General features: G+C 37.7%; 1 protein-coding gene across 25 annotated transcripts in view; it reads right to left on the bottom strand.

Annotated features, from left to right (window-relative positions):
- CTNND2 (catenin delta 2) overlaps window positions 1–23,197 on the bottom strand; it is a 967,235-nt gene that overhangs the window by 625,498 nt on the left and 318,540 nt on the right. For 4 of the 25 annotated variants that reach the window (XM_035292314.3, XM_078365661.1, XM_078365666.1 and 1 more), the window contains exon 1: window positions 10,646–10,722. The exons of 17 other annotated variants lie outside the window; for them this stretch is intronic. The gene's annotated coding sequence lies outside the window, so the exon portion shown is untranslated. Of the gene's footprint in view, window positions 1–10,645; window positions 10,723–23,197 lie in introns of those variants that run through there. 4 more of the 25 variants (XM_035292315.3, XM_035292316.3, XM_078365667.1 and 1 more) reach the window with 1 other exon arrangement.

Here is a 23,197-nt window from a genome sequence, read left to right as displayed (position 1 = left end):
CTGTCACATCTACTGTTGATTGAGGGTTGATATGGTAACTGAGGTTACCATAGGAATGACATCAAGTAAGAGGGGGTTATTATTAAAATAACATACCCTAAGGTAATAGCATAATAGTTTCACTATTTGTATAATAAAAGCTATATTGCTACTCTATTTTATCTTCACAATGAAACAATGATGTATTTAGGAAATGAAGTAGAATCCATTGTGTAGAGTAGTGAACTGGGCAGTGTACAGTGACTCACATCTGTAATCCTAGCACTTTGGGAGGCCCAGGAGATCAAGGCTGACAAGGCGGGTGGATCAAGAGGTCAGGAGTTTGAGACCATCCTGGCCAGCATAGTGAAACCCCATCTCTACTAAATATACAAAACTTAGCTAGGCATGGTGGCATGCCTGTAGTCCCAGCTACTTGGGAGGCTGAGGTAGAATTGCTTGAACCCAGGAGGCAGAGGTTGCAGTGAGTTGAGATCATGTCTCTGCACTCCAACCTGGGTGACACAGCAAGACTCCATTTCAAAAAAAAAAAAAAAAAAGTAGTAAACCAGTAATCACAGAGGTAAAGTGAACTGGCAGTCAGAGAGGTTAAGTGAATAATTCAGGATCACTCAGTTAGTGGGATATGAGAGGCAATAGAGAGATGGCTGGCCCACTGGTCTTTCCCATTCTTGATAAGGTATGTAATATATACATGCACGTCAATGCTTTTGTTTCATCTGAGAAATACATTTCCGTGCTGCTTAGGAAGCAATATATATTCAAAACATGAACACTCTTATATTAACTTATTTAAATCCATGTGGGACAATGGGATTGATTTTACTGTTCATTTCTTACAATACTGTGCATTCAATTAAATACTCTCTTTACTAAAGCAACTTAATGATTTGAACATTTCAGTGTGATCCGTTCTCAGATCAACTTCAAAAGACTGAATTTCAACCTATCTTCAAGCTGTGAAGGTTTTAGTTCCTTTCATTATTTTTTTCCTTTTTAAAATTCCTCTGTGGGGAACGAATTAAGTACAGCCTAGCAAAGGATAGATCCATATTTGCATCCTGCTAATCAAACAAGAACTTGTAAGAATGCAGCAGTGATAAATGTACCACCATTGAAATCGTTTATATAAGTTGGAGCAAAATGAACTGTGACCAACAGATTCCTTCCACAGTCATCAACCGTCTGTATCACTTCAATGTGCGGAAGTATCTTAATGAATGTGCATTATCAAGTTTGCAGGCTTATTTTCAGTCATAAAGAATAGTGTACCAGATGCTCTTGGTACACTGAATTTGTCACACCGTAGACAAGCTAATATCATTATGTGAGACCACAGGGGAAAAAATAAAAGACTCGCATTTAGTCCATATTAACTACCAGGAGATCCATCAAGGCAGTTGGGCTTGCTCATGATACAGCAGCTTCTAGCAAATTAGCAGCCCATAACAACTTAGTTATAATGAGCTGCAAGATCTTACACCATAAGCTCAACTCCATTAAAGTGAATTCAAGTACATGAATTCATGTACAAAGTATAACCTTAACATCTGTCTGTGCTTAGCCAATGTTTTGTTTATGCCTTTATAGGAACAACCAAATTATTTTTGTGTCCCCTGAAACTAGGGACTGTAATTTCCATCAACTGCTGCTTTATCTGATAGAGAGGGCCGGGCTGATCACCACTGGCCTCCCTGGCTGCGGCGTCCAGCAGCAAGCTATGCATCATCCCAGCAGCTGTTTCCTACATATTGGGCCAGTTTTTTCCCAATTTTCCCTTGCTATTCAAGTGGGAAAAGCAATAGTCTACTCAGAAATTAAACAGTCAGCAAAGCATGCATATCTAATAAATACTGTAGACTTTGTATTTAGTTAAACCCAATGACTTAAACCCTATCCTACTATCTCAGCATGGAGAACATGTTTGAACAGGCGATTTTTAACCCCAAAAAAGCAATGTCCTCCTTCTTTTCCCGTAGTGGACTGACTACTCTTTAGGGACTCAGGAAATAATACTGCCATTATTATATTGTTATTTCTGTTTTACAGATGGGGAAATGGAGGGATGCACTGCTCATGGTTAACCAGTTGCTAAGTGAGGAAACAGATATTCGGTATATAAGGTATTTTTCATGGAATTTTACGTAAAGAATAAATACATATTTGTCTGAATAATCTAACTTTCCTATTATTTTTCTGTCTTAAGTGCACATTATTCACGTGGGCAGTGTTTTCAAGTTTCACATCTTACCTGCAGAAATCTCAGCATGCAGAAAAATGGGCACTACATAGATCATTATGTCTTTTCTACAAGTTTGCATATCTAAACCTCATCTACTTCTAATCAATCTTAAAGTCTTACAGAATTTTATATGTGGATGGGATCTGGAAAGTCATTTAATTCAGCATCCTTCTCAAAAGTCAGCCTCTCCTCCAGCAGCTTCTCAGTGAAAGGTAACAGGGAAGGCAGTTCAAACCCCAATCCATACCGTTCCACGGAATGACAGGTCTGGTAATCAAATTCAGAGTATGTTTTCTTATAAAAAATAAAATGATTCTGCCTTCTGTTCTACTTCTGGCTTCTAATTTACCAAAGCATGACACTGACTTTTTCACTGACGCAGTAGACTTTGAAAACCACATCTTCTGTTCAGTGGTTTCCTCATTGTTTTTAGAAGTCCCGCCTGTGGCCACACCTTTGCATTGATTGCCCTCTTGTTTTTGACACCCTCTTCCATAACTCGAAATACCCGACAGTTTATACATGATTTCACATATGGTCTAAAAGAAACACTTTTCTTATAACTTTGAAATTAAACTTCCAATAATATAACTTAAGGTTACAGTAGCTTTATTCCCATTATGAAGTAGCTGCTTTATAGGAAACTTGAATCCATCTACGAGAATTTTTTTTTTCTGAGCCCATCAAACCAGATTTACCAACACTACAGACTCTTCAGTTGATACCTTCGAACCTGCAGACAGGGTGGGGCACATATCCCACATTTTAATTTCATTTTTATCTCATATTTTCAGCATTGTATGTTCTTCTTGAAACAGAATTCTCTATCAATCATATGCATATTTTCTTAGCCCTATGTAACCTGCAAATTCTACAGCTTGCTTTGAAGACATTAGTCCAAGTCTTTGATTATAGGTTTGAATAGAAAGTACATAGATCAATGCTTTGCCACAGACTCTTTTTTAGGTTGATAGTGATCTTTTTGACAGCATATCCAAAGGGATATATAAACATGTGTCTACTATATGTCATCAGCATACTCAGATCAGCAAATGCCTTGGATTGTTTTCTAGCCACTACATGGACTGCACTGTGATGTCAAAGTTAAATTATTGGCTCCCTGTCTGCAGAGTGGCTGTTGGTGATGGACTCATCTGCAAACCAAGAGCAATCATTCAAAATTATGTAACTGTCATCTTTGGTTGACCCCAACTCCAGTAATAATGAAGACAGAGGGTCTTACAAGGATTTATGTCTAAGTTTATAAATTACCTATTTCTCATATCTTGGGTTTCAGATGTGATTGTTAACTTCCTTACAATTTGCTCAGCGATGCAGCTTAGTTAGTAGGGGCAGCAGTTGCCTCTGAAGTGGAGTATGGGAAGGGAAGGTTTGAACTTATGTTTAAATGTACTGTTATCAGCTTTTAAAACTTAGTTTTTATTATACTTTCTAACATGAAGGTTAGTGCAGTAGTAGTTGAATCATATATAAATAAATGAGCATATAATGGATGTGCTTACTCAGAAGACTTTTACTGACCAACAAGTGAGATTCACAAAGGCTGGAGACCAGTGGATGAGACACCCACACAGGATAGGTCAGGGACCCAAGTGAGAGCCCATTGCTGCTAATCTGGTCTGCACTACAGCTGGCGTGTACCTTAACCCAGCACTGGGAAGCCCCGGTATGGCAGACAATAAATTCCTACTCATTTGGAAGGGATCACAGAATTGAAGCTTTTAATTTTGCAGTTATGGAAACTGAAGTGGAGAGAGATTATGTGACTGGAATGAGCAGCTTTAAAGCCCATTTGGGACATAACAGGGAAAAGAAAATGACATGAGATAAAGTTCACGCCAGAGCAGGACCTGATTCTATCCCATTGCTCTTTCTCAAAATATATTGCCCCACTTAGGAAATACACACACCAAAAACCAAAACAAAGAAAGAAGAGACAAAAAAGGAAATGGAGAATGACAGTCACTGAATTACACCTTTTGTCACCACATGAATGCTGACAGATATTTTGGTGAGAGCATCAAGCACACTGAAGTAACACCAGTGTGTTCCTTGGGCAGAATATTCATCTTGTAACTTCAAATTCCTATGGCATTCAGCCTTCAAAAATTGTGAATATCCACCTAAAGTAAATAATATATTATCAACATATCATCAAAAAATAAAGGTTTACATATGGAAATATTCAGTCCTAATCTTGCTCCAGTAATATATTCTTCTACAGATAGAAGAGGAAGACACCACACAGTTCATACAGAAGATCAGGTGGATCCTGGACCACAGTGATAAGAACGTCACTACTGTTACTCAGAGAAAGTTATATTCAAAACACATGGATCTTTTATTAGAATCATACAATTGGAATGCAGCGGTGCCAGCAGAGAAAACAGCCTCTGACCACCAATCTCATATCATTTCCTCTACACTACAATGAAGGGGCCTATTTCACACCTTGTTAAATGCACTAAGAATGTTGTATCTAATGAAAACCCACATTTTCTCAAAGTTTCTCAAAGACATGAATGCTACTTTTAAGCAAGACTGATACAGTTTCTCTGGCTTCCTTCTAAAAATGAATGCAAACAGTGAGCTCTCACATAAAATTGACAGGGATAGACTCTACTTGCTCTCCTTAGGATGGGTGTAGCCTCTATGCAACCATAATGCAACTGAGTCAGGAAGCTGCATTTATAACAGTTGCCCTGGGAATTCTGACACCAGTAGTTCCCACAGCACCTACTGTCATTCTTAGCTCTATGCTGATAAGTGGGTCCAAAAGTTTGTTGTAAGGGAAAAGTGCCTGGAGCACCTGGATGGAGGTAAATCATAAAACAAAGAGGTATGTGCAGTGAGAAGGGTCTATGAACAGGTGGAAATCTAGGAAGGTTTTCTAAAATCTAAGTGAGATGCTTATATTGAGCCATGCCACTGGATAGAAGAAGGCTGAAGGAGGGAGGGTCAGCTTTGGTTAAGTACACATGGGTTCAAAATCCTGTGCTCATTTAATTCTGTGATCTCAGAAACATCATGTACTAGAATAATTACTTAACATAAAATTTCACTTCAATCATACTGGGATAATATCTAACATGTAGGGACCTTGTGAAGATTTAATGAGATATTATAGGTAAATAAGAGCACACTGGATGTGCAAAATAATTTTATTGATTTTTATTTCAGAATAATAACAAAATAAATGGAGGGGTCAGGCTTTTAAATTTTTAAATGAAGAAATGCAAATTTCCTATTTAATTCTGCATACCCAGTGATTAGATAAGTTCCTAAATGGAATATCTATGACATCTGGTCAATACGTATGCCCTCTATTTGCCAAATACATGCCCAAACATACCAGGGTCTGCAAACTAAAGTCAGGGCTAGGGCAGCACCCTAGGGCTATGTCTGAGTCTACACACACAGCCTCACAATGAACTGAAAGTCTCCCTTTTTAATTCTTTTTCATCTCCGCCTCTGTTTTTACAGTATCCAATTTTTGGATGAAGTACTCCACAATAACGTGGGTGTAGTTAATCCCCAACCTCGGCAAGTAAATTCAATTACATTGAACATTTCAACACGGAATATAGTATCTCTTGAAGAAACTATTAATGCTGATGAAAATTACCAGAAATTGGTTCAGAAGAGCATGGGGGCTTGAAATGAACTGAGGCAGATAAAATTCATGAAGAAGGAACGTGTGACTAATGCAAAAGCTATGCAATAAATAACCATCTTCAGAGTTACTCTCCTTGTAGGAACACGTATACAAATGTTACTCTATACATGCAAAACAGTAGTGGAGGCGAAAAGGAGGCAGAAAGGCTCTAATAATCATTTTGCCTTGTTCTAAAACAATTAGACAGTTGACCAACACTTAAAATTAGCTTTTATTCTAGATATAAATTTTTTTTGAAAAAAGGCTAGTACTGTTGAAAGTCACAGACTAACTCAATATTTTTTATTCCTAGAGGAAGGAACCCCCATATCTTTGAAAAATATTGACACACTGGAGAAGGTCATAATGTAATTAGCCACAATGCAGTGTTTATTACATTCCTAGAGCTTACAGACTTTATTTTCAAAATCTTATGTGCTGAGTTTAATTAAACATGTCAAAGGTAGGATGAACTTCATGGGATAGAAGCAGATAATTTGATTCAAAAATAACAAAAATGCTCCCACTGTTGCTCTGTTTTCTAGGTAAGCCAGGATTAGATATGGCCAAATAGTATCACCATGCACATGATTAATACTCATTGGTGATTCTCAGGACCCTAAAGATACATTTTGTTTTTTCAGTAGAATTTGATCAGGGCTGCTGACTGAGCATGATTCCATAAAAAATCCAGGCCACTGAATCATTTTTCTCATGCTAATAGAGGGTAGATAGAAACACAAAGAAAAATACATAATTTATTATTTTAGAAATTATATATACTTCTTTATGTGTTCTTTGATGAAAATGCAGATAAATCACAAACCCTTAGGGAGAGCTGGGGTATTACGATAATGGCATGTTTTTCACTCCGAAAGGAACAGGCAGAGCACATAGAAGTCAAAGGCATTTGTGACATTTCCACAGCTGGAGGGTGGTAACAGGAGAGAAGATTTAAGATTGTTTCACTTAGAGTCTGTCTGACATCATATATCATGCCATAGAAGGGAAATGCTCAGGTCTTACTCTGCTCCAATGGAGAATAAGAAGGGTGTTGGAACATAAGAAATTGTGAATCTGCTGCCCGTAACTGACCACTTCTCTCCTACTTAAGAGAGAATAAGGGGTTGAAGTGATAACTTTGAATACTCACCATTGTATCTGTTTTTTTAAAAATTGGGGAAAAAAGAACAGTGTATAGAAAAAAATGTGTGTGCATATATACATATACACACACTTTATATATATATATATACATATATATAACATATCTATATCTGATTCTCTTTTGTTTATTCAAAAATACATCAGGCACAGCCTAAGTGCTGGAAATGCATCAATGAAAAAAATCAGACAAAAATCCCTGCCCTCATGAAGTTTACATTCTAATGGAGAAAACAGACAGTGAACTCAATAAACAGATTACATGGGACCACCTGAGGTAAAGGCAATAAAGAAAAGTAATTCAGGAAAAGAAGATGACAGGGAGGCAATCTGAATAGGATAATTGAGAATAGTGTCACTGACAAGGTGGCATCACAGAAAAGATGGGAAACAATGAGGAGGTGGGGTATGTGTATATCTGGGCTGGGGGGTGGGGAGAAAGGAGGGGCTGGGATGGTGTTTCAAGCAAGTCAACAGCAAATGCAAAATCCAAGTTCTGGGAACATGTTCTAGGAGAGGTGAAAAGTTTCCTGTGCAGGAGCAAAAAGTGAGAGGAGGAAACAATCTTGGGAGGCGTAGGAGGAATGGGGTAGCAGGTGGCACAGCGCAGAGGCCCTTGTTGGCCACTGTTGGCATTTTAACTCTGCATAGAGTAGTAACATGATAGGACACACATTTTCATAGGATTCCTTTGCCTGCTATTCAGAAATAATCTTTATATTTATTTATTAATGGTTATTTTGTGTGTCACTCAATCTTTCTTCATCTCGGCCACAGGGGAGGACCTAATAATCACGTTCAAATGCACCATATAAGCTATCACGCTGTTCATGCTCTCCTTGGCCATGGCGTTAATGCAGCCATTACTTTACTACATCCCAGGTACTAGTTCTCACATCTGGATCCCACCAGACTTTTCAGTTCTTGATCCCTAGGGAATGTCTCTTTCATTTTTGTATGTGGCAGCTCAATATTTAGACCAGAGAAAGGACTCAGAAAATTTTTTTGACTATAAGACATTGTGAATGCAAAATGACTTCTAAAATAGCCACAAAACACAACTCTAAATCACAGTTCACAAGTTGATAAGCTACTTGTAGAAATGCAAACATCATTCTTTGTTCCCATACCATTCCAGCTGGAACTTATGGTCAAACTTATTAGCTAGGATTCTCTAATTTGGCCATTATCATCATAAAAGAATTGGGCCAGATCTGGAATTGTCTGGACAAGTAAATACATATATATTTAACATGAAAAATATTTTTTCTTAATTGTGTATATAAAATTTATTAGAATAGGCATATATTATTAAACAATTGAAACTTTTTTATGAATTGTGTGCATACAATCTATGAGTAAAACACCCCAGAAAAAATTTTGTAACATGGCATTTGAAAATTCTCACGTGTAATATTTTTTTAAATTCACATTTGTTTGACTCTCTGCTTGTGTTTTTTTTGATTTTTTTTTTTTTGAGACGGAGTTTCGCTCTTGTTACCCAGGCTGGAGTGTAGTGGCGCGATCTCGGCTCACCGCAACCTCCGCCTCCTGGGTTCAGGCAATTCTCCTGCCTCGGCCTCCTGAGTAGCTGGGATTACAGGCACACACCACCATGCCCAGCTAGTTTTGTATTTTCAGTAGAGACGGGGTTTCACCATGTTGACCCGGATGGTCTCAATCTCTTGACCTCATGATCCACCCGCCTCGGCCTCCCAAAGTGCTGGGATTACAGGCTTGAGCCACCACGCCTGGCCCCTCTGCTTGTGTTTTAAAATGCCACCTACTTAGTATGTTTTCAGATATATCCACATAATATAAACACCTGGATTTAAAAAAAAACGAATTCAAATATACAATATTAACATTCTGAGACATGAGGGAATGGGCAGTCATAATCATACCATCCAATGAGTTAACTTATTACGTTTTCGACTCTTTATTTGGCTCACATACATATACTGTGTCCTACAGTTTGAAGACTTAATGTCATGTAAATCTATTAGATTGATTTACGAAAAGTGTGAGCGCCCAAACGCTATATTCCTAAGGTAAAACTTCACAGTGATTTACTTTTATAGTTCAGCAATATTATTAAATTACAGTCAATATGGAAAACACTTCCAAAGGTCAAAGTTTTCTTAAATCACCATTCTAAATCCATATCATTGAGATTGACTTTCATGCCTTAAAAATAAAAAGATTTCTTAGCTTTAAGACAATAAACTTAAACTTTTACTTTTATTTAATAATTAGTTGAAATGAAATAAATAGTAAGAGATGCCCTCTGAGTAACAGACACCCTTCTTCATTAGCTTCCTTAAAATACAAATAACTATGGCTAGGCAATTAATATATTCAAACACGAAAATATGTTTCTGATAAAATTAAATTATTTTAAGTCAACTTGGTCACTTTTTTACACTCAGTTTATAACTTATAAAGTCATTCGAATTTCAAATAATATTAATCAAGCATAAGTCTTATCTTGTGTTTGTCAAAATTAAGTTAAAAATCATTTATATCACTATTACCCATTTGAAAGTCATTTAAAGATACTTAGACTTTATAAAGACATTATAAATACTAAAGACTTTCTGAGGCATTCCATTTTACTGCAGTCACAATTCTACCAGGTACAGCTATCTTACACATATATAACAATCTAAAATAAGTTCCATAGATTGTCATTTTATTCAATCACTGGTTTCAAAAAAATCAACTTGTTTCTTTAATCTGTTGGGCAACACAATCATTTTATTTAACTACAGTGGTGTCAAAGGTGAAACCTACAAAGTCATTGTAAATTTGGGCAACAATTTTCCAATGAGTTATCGGAATAAAAGCAATCTGGAAACACTTGGTAAAGATTTTCTCTAATTAAGGGGTTTGTGCATTTTATTTACACCTGCACCATTTAGAGTGATCAAAACATGTAATTATTGTATTCTAGTTCTAGTATAAACTCATCACTGAGAACCAAATAATCTTTGCAAAAAAGAGAAAGCTATGCAACAAGTTAGCTGCCCAATCTATTGAATTTTTGGCTACTTTACATGTTGACACCACTTGGGTGATTTTTTTGCCTTTACTCTCCATGAATAATTTCTTACTGGATGGGGTTATTCCTTTAATTGTGCACTGAAGGAAAAAAAAAGACCTTCAATTTCCAAATTAACTCTTATTTAATTCTCACTGAATTATATATGGCGATTTACATGGATAATCATAACTTTCATAAAATCTAAGGTATATATCTCTGACACACCAAGTCTTACTAAAAACAATCATTAAATAGTTTTAATGGTTAGTTAATAGGAAAATGGCACGTGAATTCTTACAACCCCTTTCTGTTTAATTTGGTTATTTGGCATCACAATTTCAATGTTCAGATGCTGAATAAATTGATATCTCTCAGGCCAGAAATAAATTCTTAACGTATTTTCTACACATAACTTTAACCTGCAGTTTTAAAATTTTAGTTAAAATTATCACAAAAACAACATTCGTAATGAAAGCATTGAAAAACCAAATACGGTTAGTTTTCACTTTTTGTTGTTTACCTTTGCTGTACCTTTTGAAATAAATGGTCCTTAAATACTTGAAAATTGTAGTCTAGGCAAACAAGACGACTAGTCCCAAAGATGAAGGGTTACTCTTCCCTCCTTCCCCAGGCTGTGGAGCAGGCGGTTCCTGGCATCCTACCCACCTCCTCCTCCTCCCTCCCAGCAATCAGGCTAAAAGGAACCACAGAGCAGCTCAAAAACCACGGAGAAGGGAGTGAAGAACAGCCTTTAAAAAGTCAGGATGCTGAATTATCCTATGGTAATTTCTGCTTTCACTTGCAAACAGTTTAAGAGAAAGCAAAGCAAGACATATCAGAGATACCACAAGCCTAGTGGTTGCTGTCTTAAAAGAGAAAAGAATAGAGTTCAGCCAGGCACAAAGGTCTCCATGGCAACAGCGAATTTAGACCCCCCTTGGCATTATTTATGCAACATTTCATCACAAAAGGACCCTCCCACTAGCCTGCCTGGCAAAATCTAGTTTTTCTAATCTTCCATTCCTTTGCCTTGAATGTATCTGGATTCTTAGCTATCTGTACATTAACATTAAAACACACACACACACGCACAAACACACACATACACACACACACACACACACACACGAGACAACAACAACAAAAACAGACTATAAAATGATTCTCAAATTCAAAACAGACTTCATTTCCTTGATGAATGCAAAAGCAAGAGACAGATTCAAGATTGTTTAGAGTTCATATTCAAAGCCAGTCCCGTTTTGGTTTCAAAGACGAAGAACAGTTGTTCAACAAATAGGTTTATTCAAAGTATTTGGTTTTTTAAAATTAATTACAATTCAAAGAGAGTACAAAATGGCAAACTCTAACCAAACCAAAAGGCTCACAGAAAAGAGAACTTCCTAGACACGGACTTTGAAGCTAAATTTTATATAATGATATCCTCCCCACCTACTCCCGGCTATTATAGTACCTCAAACAAGTCCTTTGAGTCTTTCACCTGATTATTTCTATTTTAGCCACAGCTTGCAAAAATATAAATTCAGTAAAGTATTTTAAGCACTTTTTATTGACCTGTGTACCAAATAGATCCCAGGTCCACATTTTATAATTAGATGACCTGGGACGAGTTATTTAAAACAGTGGTAACACCCCTGTGGAACCAGATTTCTGTGAGTATTAACAAGACAATATCTGCAGAAGGGCCTTCTTCAATTCTAAAACAATATACAAATGTAAATTGTTAGGATAATATTTGATGACATTGAAACACTTACCTTCATTTGAAAAGGGTTGTATATAGTATTAGCTCAAATAATAACTAATCAAAGCGACTTCTTAAAAATAACGTTTTGGAAATTATTTTTTTTTAAATACAAGCTTATTATTAAAAATTCAGAGGACATACTTTGATAAAGTACAGGTTAGTTCTCATACACTCCCAGCACCAAATCTATTCTCCTTTTGGCATGTTGAGACCTAGACTCTTTATTCACCTCTACTTAGGGATTGATTGAGTCTATGTTGTCTTTAAGAAAGTTGATGGGTGCCTGTGTTTCCTGATAATGCATGTTTAAAAGGATTTTCCATTACTTGCAAGTCAGGCAAATGTCCCCATTATGTAACCCCCTGAAGCATTTTTCACCTAGAATGGGAGTTACTGGTACCTCTCTGGAAGTACAACTCATTCTCTGTGAAGGTGTCCCTGGAACTTGTGCTCTACTTAGAAGGTTATACAACTTTGGGGTCACACTTTTCTTCACTCACAGTTCTGAAAACAATCCTTAAGTTACCTCTGACACTGAAAACGGCAGAGTAGAATTAAAGAGCCAGATTGATATATCCCTCCTGTAAGAAAATTACTGTCCCAGGTGAGAACTGCTGTAAAAACAACAACCCATACATTAGCTCCCGTTTATCTCTCTTCCACATCTATTGCCCTTTTTTGTTGTTTTCTGATTTATTTCCTCATACCAGTCCTGTTTATTTCTGCACTATTTGTCTTCTTCATGCTCCTAATGGTTTCATTTCACCGACAGTTTATTTTTCCATAACCTTTGCCAGCTCATGGTTACTCCTTTCATACCTCCTCTGTCTTATGATCGCTTTGATTTTTTTATCATAATTTTAAATTTCATTAGGCTATGAAAAATGGTTAACTTCCTCTTACTTCACCTGGGAGTCGTTTTATTTTTCTGTAGTTATTCTTTCTCTGCCTTTTGTATATTATTATTATGTTCCTTTCTTCTCTTTCTGATTTCTTTGTTTCTTACTTTGTTTTGGATAATGTCGACCCATTATCTTACTTTAACCATTCCAGTTTATTACTTACTTTTAAATTATGGCAACCTTATCTTGGCCTGACTTTTGCTTGGTAACAGATTGGGAGGGGAGCAATTCTAAGTAGAAAAAAAATGAAGGCTTCTGGAGCTGAAAAGGTAGTCTACCTGCCCCCCAACCCCTGACGTTATTTTCTCCTGCTGGAGCTTGTCCTTCATGGAGCTCCCTGTCTCTCCTGTGTCCCCTCATGTCTTCAGAACTCAGTGTTTCAGTTGAGGATTCTCACTCAGAAACCTCCCTCTCTCCCTCCCTCCCTCCCTCCCTTCCTCCCTCCCTCCATTCCTCTCTCCCTTCCTTCCTCCTAATTCCTTCCTTCCTTTTATTCCTTCCTTTTCTACCTTCCTTCCTTCCTTTTCTTCCTGCTTCTCTTCCTGCCTGCCTTCCTTCCTCTTATTCCTTACCTCCCTCCTTCCTTCCTCTTCTTTTTTATAAAATGAAATATGCATACTCTATGATATCTGGAAAGAGATGTCTAAATTCATGTATCTCCTTCATATGAGTTTGTGGCTGATTTGTTTCCTAGTATTATTGTAACTTGAATTTTATTCCCAATCCTCTCGTATTTTGGTTCCTTTTAGTGTTTCCAGGAAAGAAGTAGAATAAACTCAACATTGTGAGATAATCATAATAATGGTTTAAGGGAAATCCCAAAGATAGAAAATGTTTACTCTTGACAAAGTTCATCAGTATTCATAAGTAAAAAAAGAATCTTTGCAGACCGGAAATATTGGGGGAAAGCCCTCAATTTGATCAAAACAACAACAACAAAATCTACCCCCAAATTATAATCAAAACCTTGGCATTCTTTTCTGGGGGATAAAGGGCCCAACTTGATGGACAGTGGATTCTAAACTTTATATAAAAATGCACAGGGTCAAGCAGAGCAAGCAGTTTTCAAGAAAGAGAACTAATCAGGATGATGGCCTACAAGATAATATGGCAGAGTGGAAAACTGCAGTCATAAAGATTGTGTGGTATCCAGGTAAGGAGGGACAAACAGAACGTTGGAGGAGAAGGGAATCCAGACGCCAAGCCACACATACGCCTGATTTATAAGAAACATGACACTGCAGTGCAGAGGGAAAGACAGGGCCTTCACTTGTTGAAAAATGCAACTTGAACCCCACTGCAAAAAAATGCTAAAAATCAATTCCACCTGAAGTGTAGGGCTAGATGTGAAAGATTAAATGAAACTGCTTTGAGAGTAAAATATGTAGCACACGCATGACCTTGGAGTAGCCAGGGTTTCTTAAGCAGGACACAAAATGAACTAACCATAATAGAATACTCAAAACTCATAAATTGGGCCATATTAAAATTGAGAAATTGTTTATCAAAGACACCATCAAGAAAGTGACAGTACACTAATGGGATAAGATATTTCATTCTCTCTCTTTCTGTATATGTCTAAGTCTGAAATGCAACATAATATGAAATTAATAGGCAACCCAATAGAAAACAGGAAAAATACAAGCACTGCACAAAAGAGAACATCCACATGATCCACGTGGCCAGTACATAAGTGAAGAGACAATTCATATAGTTTAGCTGTGCCCTACCCAAATCTCATCTTGAATTGTAGCTCCCATAATTCCCATGTGTCATGGGAGGGACCTGGTGGGAGGTAACTGAATCATGAGGGCAGGCGTTCACCATGCTGTTCTAATGATAATGAAGGAAGTCTCACAAGATCTGCTGGTTTTATAAAGGGCAGTACCCCTGCAAGTGCTCTCTAGTTTTCTACCATGCAGGACATGTCTTCCCTTCTCCTTCACTTCCCATCATGATGGTGAGGCCTCCCTAGCCATATGGAATTGTGAGTACATTAAACCTTTTTTCTTTTTAAATTACCCAGTCTCCAGTATTTCTTCATAACGGTATGAAAATGGACTATGACAATCAACTTCACTACTCACCAGGGTATAAAATTTTAACCACTATGGGATACCACTAAGTACTCACTAGAATGATTAAAATTTAGAGAGAGAGATAATGCCCAAATTGGCAAGTATTGGGTGTTACTGGAACTTTCATAAAACTCTAAGTGGAAATATGAATACAAAATGTTAAAATGTGATGTTTGCCAATTTCTTCTAAAATTCTTGATATACATACTCTATTTCTCATCAGTTCTACACACAGGTATATATGCCACACATTTTATATTCACTTAGGTGAATATAAAAATGTTCACCTAAGTACACCAGAAGACATTTCCTATAATGCTCATGTCAGTCCCAACTGACCACTACAGAAATGCCCAGTCGCTAGAATGAATACAGTATAGTGTACTATTCTGCAAAGTAAATACACCACGTAGGACCACACACACTATTGTGAGTGAGTCTCACACGCGTAATAGTGAGCAAGCTGGACGTGCTGGAATATAGCAGGTTGATACAAAAGTAATTGCAATTTTTGCCATTATAGCAAAAACCACAATATTGCTGTATGTATATTTTACTTCTAAAAAGGTTCTAAATTATTTTGAACCTAGGTTTTTGAGAGCTATAAAAGGCATGCATGTATGAAAATTGGAATGTGATTTACCTATGGAATGTAATTTACCTACTAAATGTTCTTGATTTAAAAAAAAATTCAAAGGTTTCTAGCAATATTGTTGCCAATTTTCTCTTTAAAGAAAATAAAAGATTTTTACATTTTACAAAATAAAAGTAGAACTAAAGTATATGGGAATTACTATTTACTGTGGCAATATTAACTTTAAAATAATTGACTATGCTGTGGCGCTTTGGACAAATAATCCAGTCTTTTGGACGAAAAAAAAAAAAACATGCATGTTCATGTCCTGGTCATTTTTACCTACTCCTCATATGGACAGAAAGGTGGAAGAATAAGTAACATTAACACAGGAAAGCTTTAACATAAAATAGGTGACTTGGTAGTGATTTATATATAAGTTAAAGTTAACATTTAAAATGCTTATGCTAACAAAACTTGATATTTAGAAGAGACTTTAAAAGACATGGCTCCTGAAATTTTGGCTTCTTATTTTCTGATAATCAGCATTTCAGTGTAAAACTCTGTAATTCTATTTATTATCCTTCCAGACGCTAAGGTATAAAATTACACACAATTGACAGCCAAATTAGTGAGTCTGCCTTCCAAAGGACATGGGGAAGCTCCAACACAAAGATTCTTTTGCAATTAAATCCTTGCAAGGAGTCATATTTTTCGGGCCAGCTCAGATTTTACTTGTATTCCAGCAGTTATCTCTACTGAAATGGACTGCAGGAGGTGGTAAAGGAGAGAATGGGTAAAAGGGACGAGGAAGGAAGTCAAACAGGCAGTGCTGGACTTCTGCCTGGGGCCCTTGTACTTAGACACAACTGAAACCCCAGTGCTGTCTGCTACTGCCCTAAACTCTTGAAACCAAGGGTCAAAAATAGGACCTTTGGTACTAAGAGACTAGAGGTACATATCTTCACACAGTAGCTCATGGCCCTGAATCCAGGGTAAATTTGAAGTCTGCACTAGCAGTGTAGCATATACTGAATCTATTAATAATATATATTCTGGTTATGATTTGCTGTAGCAGGGTACAAACCTCTCATTTGGGAACTCACATGCCGCCTTCCTTCACCCTGTGCCGCAAACTAAAGCACATGCAATGACAGACAAAGAAGACAAAATGAGTTCCAAAGCAGCTCTCTACCCTGGCATGAAATTAACTTCTCTGTATTTGAAGTACCCTTGGCTTGTCAAATGGAATGTGGAGTTGACCCATCCCAGTAATAGTTCAGCTTTAAACCCCTTGGCCTTCCTGATGTTGTAAATTATCAATCTATGAAATTCACATGGTTTTATATTTTTGGCATAAAAAAGCTTGAAGACAGCAATATCCACCCAGTTATCAAATATACAATGATTGCGAGAAAATTAGCTTAGAACACACTTTTTAAAATGCATTAATTAATTAGAGATAAAGAAACATATCTGCTATGTCGAATAGCACAACTGCCTCCTAAAATGCCACAACGTACAAGTTCCACTGTAAATACATGTTCTTTCCAAATAATATCAATAACAATAAATGCAGGATCTCATTTTTAAGTAATCTCTCTCTCTCGGACACACACACACATGCACACACGCATGCGCACCTTTGCAGAATGCAAAATTTTAAATTATAAATTGAGATGTTCTTTATGGAAGAACTGGGACCATTTTTTTGTTTATTACCAGATGGAAAATACCTATCATATTTTATCCTTTTCTTTATCTCAAGCATAAATTTAAGGCACTGTCTTTCAAGACCTAACTCGACTTATTTGACTACTAAGAATACTGCAGCTTAATTGCCCAGCCGTAAGAGTGGCATTTGTTTCCATTTTTTGCATAATTAGCTCATCTCTTTACTTGATATCCTTTAACATTTATGTAAAGTGGTGATCATGAATAATACTCTGTCAAGACAGAGTGGGCCCTGTTTCTCTGGCTGGGCTTAGGTATTATGTCATTGCCCTTGGCTGAGGCACCTAAGGAATACCAATAAGAAAAGGCACATGACTAAGCATTTTAAGTTCTTCCCACAGTGTGCTTGGCTAAGGCACCCGCCAAAGAGACAACTTTAAAAATATTTCTTTGCAAACAGAAATAAAACAAATGAGTAATTTCTTGAAGCCATACCACGTTTCAATACATCAAAGCGTAACTATATAAATGTTTTTGCATAACTATTCCCTGTAGGATATATTTGCCTGGGGTATTATAAAAATTCCTTACATGTAGGCTGGAACATTTTGTCCTTGAAATAGTTAACTCCCGACAGCCTTGGGAAGTTCAGATGCATGGAGGATAGCCGTTAAAGGTGCCGTCATGGAGGTGAGGGTTACAGGTGGACAAACAGGCTGAACATGACTGGCATCCCCCTATTTCTAGGACTCTAAAGTTCTCTTTGTGCTTTTTGTTTGCTTATGAGAATTTTTTTTAACTGATAGCCGTATTTAAATATTTGGCAATCAATCTTTCATGTTCCGTTTCTTCTTGACTGCCTGAGAACAAGCTCTCATTTGTTCTTTGTACTATGGTGAGGCTTGGTGTGTGTGGAACAGGACAGAGAGCGAACCCAAACAAGTCCGAAGAGATCTCTGATGACAAAAGGATGCTGCCCACAGACATGGCAGCACTGTACATTAAACTGACGTGAATCACAACAGGCTCCGTGACTTATGTGTAGAAATAGCACATTGTTCTTCAAGAATTTTGAAGACTTTTCTGTTAGACTTGAATACACACCTCTTTTTCTGAACGGTGCCTATATATTGATCTTTTTTTCTTTTTTTCCTGAGACAGTCTCGCTTTGCCACCAGGCCAGAGTGCAGTGGCACGATCTTGGCTCACTGCAACCTCCGCCTCCCCAGTTCAAGTGATTCTCCTGCCTCAGCTTCTTGGGTAGCTGGAACTATAGGCGTGTGCCACCATGCCCAGCTAATTTTTGTATTTTTAGTAGAGTTGGGGTTTCACCACGTTGGCCAGGATGGTCTCGATCTCTTAACCTCATGATCTGGCTACCAAGGCCTCCCAAAGTGCTGGGATCATAGGCGAGAGCCACCACGCCCAGCCTATATAGGCATCTTAAAAATGGGGCCCTTTTGTGTATGTTACAGCTTAAGTTGGTTCTAGAACTGGTAATGTATTATCTGAAGTCAACGTTTAGATGTCCATAGGCTTTGCTTACAGATTTGTAAAGCTCTTAAATACTGAGTTTGCTCCCTTTATAACCCAGTCCATCTGGAATGAGATGATTCCTTGGTATTTCAATGCTGCTGACATAATCTGAAAGACTGGATGAAAAATCAAGGTTCATTTAGCTCTACAGATTTCTGCTATGTTCTCTGTTTCTTGCTCTAAGCTTACAATTTGGCCCTAGTCAATAATGTGCTTTTCTTAATTCACAAATGAGCACTCTCAATTAGAGAATACGAATATTCTTTTTTTTGAGACAGGGTGTCACTCTGTCACCCAGGCTGGTGTGCAGTGGTGTGATCACTGCTTCCTGCAGCCTTAACCTCTCAGGCTCAGGTGATCCTCCCGGCTCAGCCTCCCATGTAGATGGGACCACAGGTCTACAAGTGTGCTCCACCATATCCCCTAATTTTTGTATTTTTTGTAGAAAAGGATTTCGCCATGTCGCCCAGGCTGACCTCAAACACCTAGGCTCAAGTGATTTGCCTGCCGTGGCCTCCCAAAGTGTTGAGACGATGGGCATAAGCCACCAAGCCTGGCCGGGAATAATCTTTAAAAAAATAATAATGGCAGTGAAGATAAGTAGAGTTGGTATTTTATTGAGTGGGCAACACACCACTGGATAATGAGGAGAACTCATTTCCCATATCACTGAAATTACCCTTTTTCATATTCTCATGGATAAAAATAACTGTATTTTTGCCATTGTTGTATCCAAAAAGCAGTCTGGCCTTAAAGTAAAATGTTATCACTGTTTCCATGTACATCCAATGAGGCAAGTTATTATTATCTCATTTTATAAATGAGGAAACTGATTCAGAGAAGTTAAAGAATTTGTCCAAAATCATCCTTGTGTTCTTCACCACTAGAGAGAACTATCTAAAATCGTTTACAAAGTTTTAAGCTTGTCTTCTAGGAGCCACGGCTAACAACCACCGCAACATGTTCTTATTGGGTTTGTATAATAAGGAGAAATCAGATTCTCCATCCTTCTACCCAACAACCAAGGGCGATACGTGCTCATGAGGAGAAATTCCAGTTCCCTAAGAATCAGGCAAATTCCTAGGGGTGTCAGTACTCCAAGGGGTTTTCCTATCCAGTAAACCCATTAAGCAATTCTTCACCACCATGGTTTGTCAAGCATTCTAAAGGCAATCAAGGTTGATATTGTATACACATTTTTAAATCCTTTATCTGATTACATTTAAATGAGATAGTGTTGTGCCTCCTTAAATAAGAGAAAACACATGTCATCTTTTTTTCATTAAGCCTCCTATGGGAGGGTTTACAAGTTGAGGAAAATGAGCAAGTGTCTATTTCTTATAGTCTTAATATACTGATTGAAGACAAAGAGCCGGGAAAAAATATCTTCTCCATGAAAACTGATGAAAAGTAGGAGACTTATCCAAAAGATTTCACAAACAAGTTTAAGTGAAAAACTTTAATATTTATTAAAGTGAATATTCATTAACAACTGGGTCAAAAAACATCAAAAGGAAGTAAGCTTCTTGTATTAGTGTGTTCTCAGGTTGCTATAAAGAAATACCAGGTCCGGCACAGTGGATCATACCTGTAATCCCAACACCTTGGGAGGCCACAGCGGGCGGATCATGAGGTCAGGAATTGGAGATCAGCCTGGCCAACAGGGTGAAACCCTGTCTCTACTAAAGATACCAAAAATTAGCTGGGCATGGTGGCACGCACCTGTGATCCCAGTTACTGGGAAGGCTCAGGCAGGAGAATCTTTCAGACCTGGGAGGCAGAGGTTGCAACGAGCTGAGATGGCACCATGGCACTCCAGCCTGGGTGACAGGGTGAGACTCCATCTCGAAAAAAAAAAAATACCTGATACTGGGTAATCTATTTTTTAAAAGATGTTTAATTGACTCACAGTTCTGCATGGCTGGAGAGACTTGGAAAACTCACAATTATGGCAGAAGGTGAAGGGGAAGCAAGTCATGTCTTACATGGTGGTAGAAGGAGAGTGAGTGAGCAGAGAACTGCCACACACTTTTAACCCATCTGATCTCAACAGATGTCGTGAGAACTCTATCACGAGACAGCACCAGGGAGATGGTGCTAAGCCGTTAGAAACCACCCCCATGATCCAGTCACCTCCCACTAAGTCCCATCTTCAACACTTGGGAATTACTATTCCACTTGTGATATGAGTGGGGACACAGAGCCAAATCATAACACATCTACAGAAACACCACAAATGTATGGGACATCTACTTAAGCAGGTCATGATACCACAGCAGTATTTCCTGAAAAACTAAATAATAAGTGTAAATGGAGAAAAGTTAACTATCCTAGCAAACTTCATTTTGAACAGTATTTTTAACAAATACATTTTTGGAAGCCTGTGTCTTTTAGAACTTTTCAGTAGTTACAAATATATTTATACATATTTATTTATCATGTGGGACAAGGAGTCATATATATGTTCATTTAATGACCGTTTTTGGAATTTTGAAAAAGTAACTCCTTTTGTGTATGAAATTTTGAAGTTGCCAACAATAGTTCTTGCCATATAGAGCATTTCTTCTCAAATGTGACATCCATGACTGGTGAAGGATCTGAGGGTTTTTTTTGTTTTTTCCTTTTGCTATTTCTTAAAATCCCAGAAAAGTAGAACCTGTACCTATTCATGAGGTCCATATAGATCAAAGATTAGATTTATGCCTATGAGTACAATTCAGTGAAAAGTCAGGGAAATGGAAAAGTGATTACAAAAATGGAGTACAGACTTTCCCCTGGGGTTGTCAGGCCAGGAAGTTTGCTATTCTGGTGATGAGAAATGGCACACTGATTTGGCTACCTAATTTGTTGCGTCTTATTGCATGCCCAGGAACCTTCAAGTGGAAGGTTCTTCTGCTCTTCTGATGGTATTCTATGGCCATGGAGTTGATACTTGGGTTACACTCTGAGGAAAACCAAAGTTAAGAAGCGGCTCCAAAATACATCAAGGTACCTACTTTTAGCAAGTTCAAAATATTGAGACCAAAGATTTTATCTAATTCTAAAGCACAATTATAAACATGGATCTGAACTTAAATTATCTATGATTAAAATATGTGACTTAAATTTCCATTCCTCCATCTACCATCTAGAGTTTTCCTCATCTGATACTGTCAATGGCCAAGGTAATCACTGAAGTATTTACTTACTTATAGGATTGCATACCTATGCTAATACAGCAAGTGCGTAAACACATTGCTTTTTGTACGAGTGTGGGAAAAGAATTTGCCGAAACCTAAATTCTAAGGCATATGCGAGGCACATTAAAACTAAAAAACAAAACAAAACTATGTATCATATCTTTTCCACAGACGTATTAAGTACATTGTGTGTTATATTTTTCTAATTCAAAAAAATATGCGAACAATTGTACCAAAACATGTGCACATCTTTTAATATGAAGACCAGCCTGGGCATGGTGGCTCAGCACTTTGGGAGGCTGAGGGAGGTGAATCACTTGAGGTCAGGAGTTCGAGATGAGCCTGACCAACACAGTGAAACTCCGTCTCTACTAAAAATACAAAAATTAGCCAGGCATAGTTGTGCACGCCTGGAATCCCAGCTACTCGGAGACTGAGGCAGGAGAATTGCTTGAACCTGGGAGGCAGAGGTTCCAGCGAGCCAAGAGCAAACCAATGCACTCCAGCCTGGGCAACAGAGCAAGACTCCGTCTCAAAAATAAATAAGTAAAAAAATAAAGACTAGCCCAGGACATGGTATTTCAAAATTACTAGGCATAACGCTTCCAGACAAGGATGTTAATAATGAAAGGTTTGATCTGGAAAGAAATGTTAGCAATCAGTTCAGCAGTAATAAATAGCACAGAAGTCAGAAGGTAATGAGAGCATTGGTGGTAAAAATGTGGTGGGATTAAGGTACTAGCAGACATTGTGAAGTCATCCATAAGTGCTTTCCCCCTCAATGAGAAGGCAGGCTCACAGATAAAGATCTAAATTAAATGAAACGAATGCAAAGAATTCTAAATCTAACAAATACTCTAATTTGACTTGCATAAAACAGCAAGCACTTTTTAAAAATACATGATACTGGTGGGGCGCGGTGGTTTACGCCTATAATCCCAGCACTTTGGGAGGCCGAGGCGGGTGGATCACGAGGTCAAGAGATTGAGACCATCCTATCCTGGTCAACAAGGTGAAAGCCCGTCTCTACTAAAAATACAAAAATTAGCTGGGCATGGTGGTGCGCGCCTGTAGTCCCAGCTACTTCGGAGGCTGAGGCAGGAGAATTGCTTCAACCCAGGAGGCGGAGGTTGCCGTGAGCCGGGATCGCGCCATTTCACTCCAGCCTGGGTAACAACAGTGAAACTCCGTCTCAAAAAAAAAAGAAAAAAGAAAAAAATACATGATACTCTATTTTAGTAATCTACATATTTAGATGTCGAAATATCTTAGAATGCCACATTTCTGAATGTATAACTAAGGACTATGTGAATAATGTGTTTGTATCCATAGATGTATAAATGAGAACATGCATACGCATATTT

This window comes from Callithrix jacchus, chromosome 2 (assembly GCF_049354715.1).
Source record: "Callithrix jacchus isolate 240 chromosome 2, calJac240_pri, whole genome shotgun sequence".
NCBI classification, from domain to species: domain Eukaryota; kingdom Metazoa; phylum Chordata; class Mammalia; order Primates; family Cebidae; genus Callithrix; species Callithrix jacchus.
Note: the sequence above shows the minus strand (reverse complement) of the source record. Positions and strands in the feature narration are given on the sequence as shown.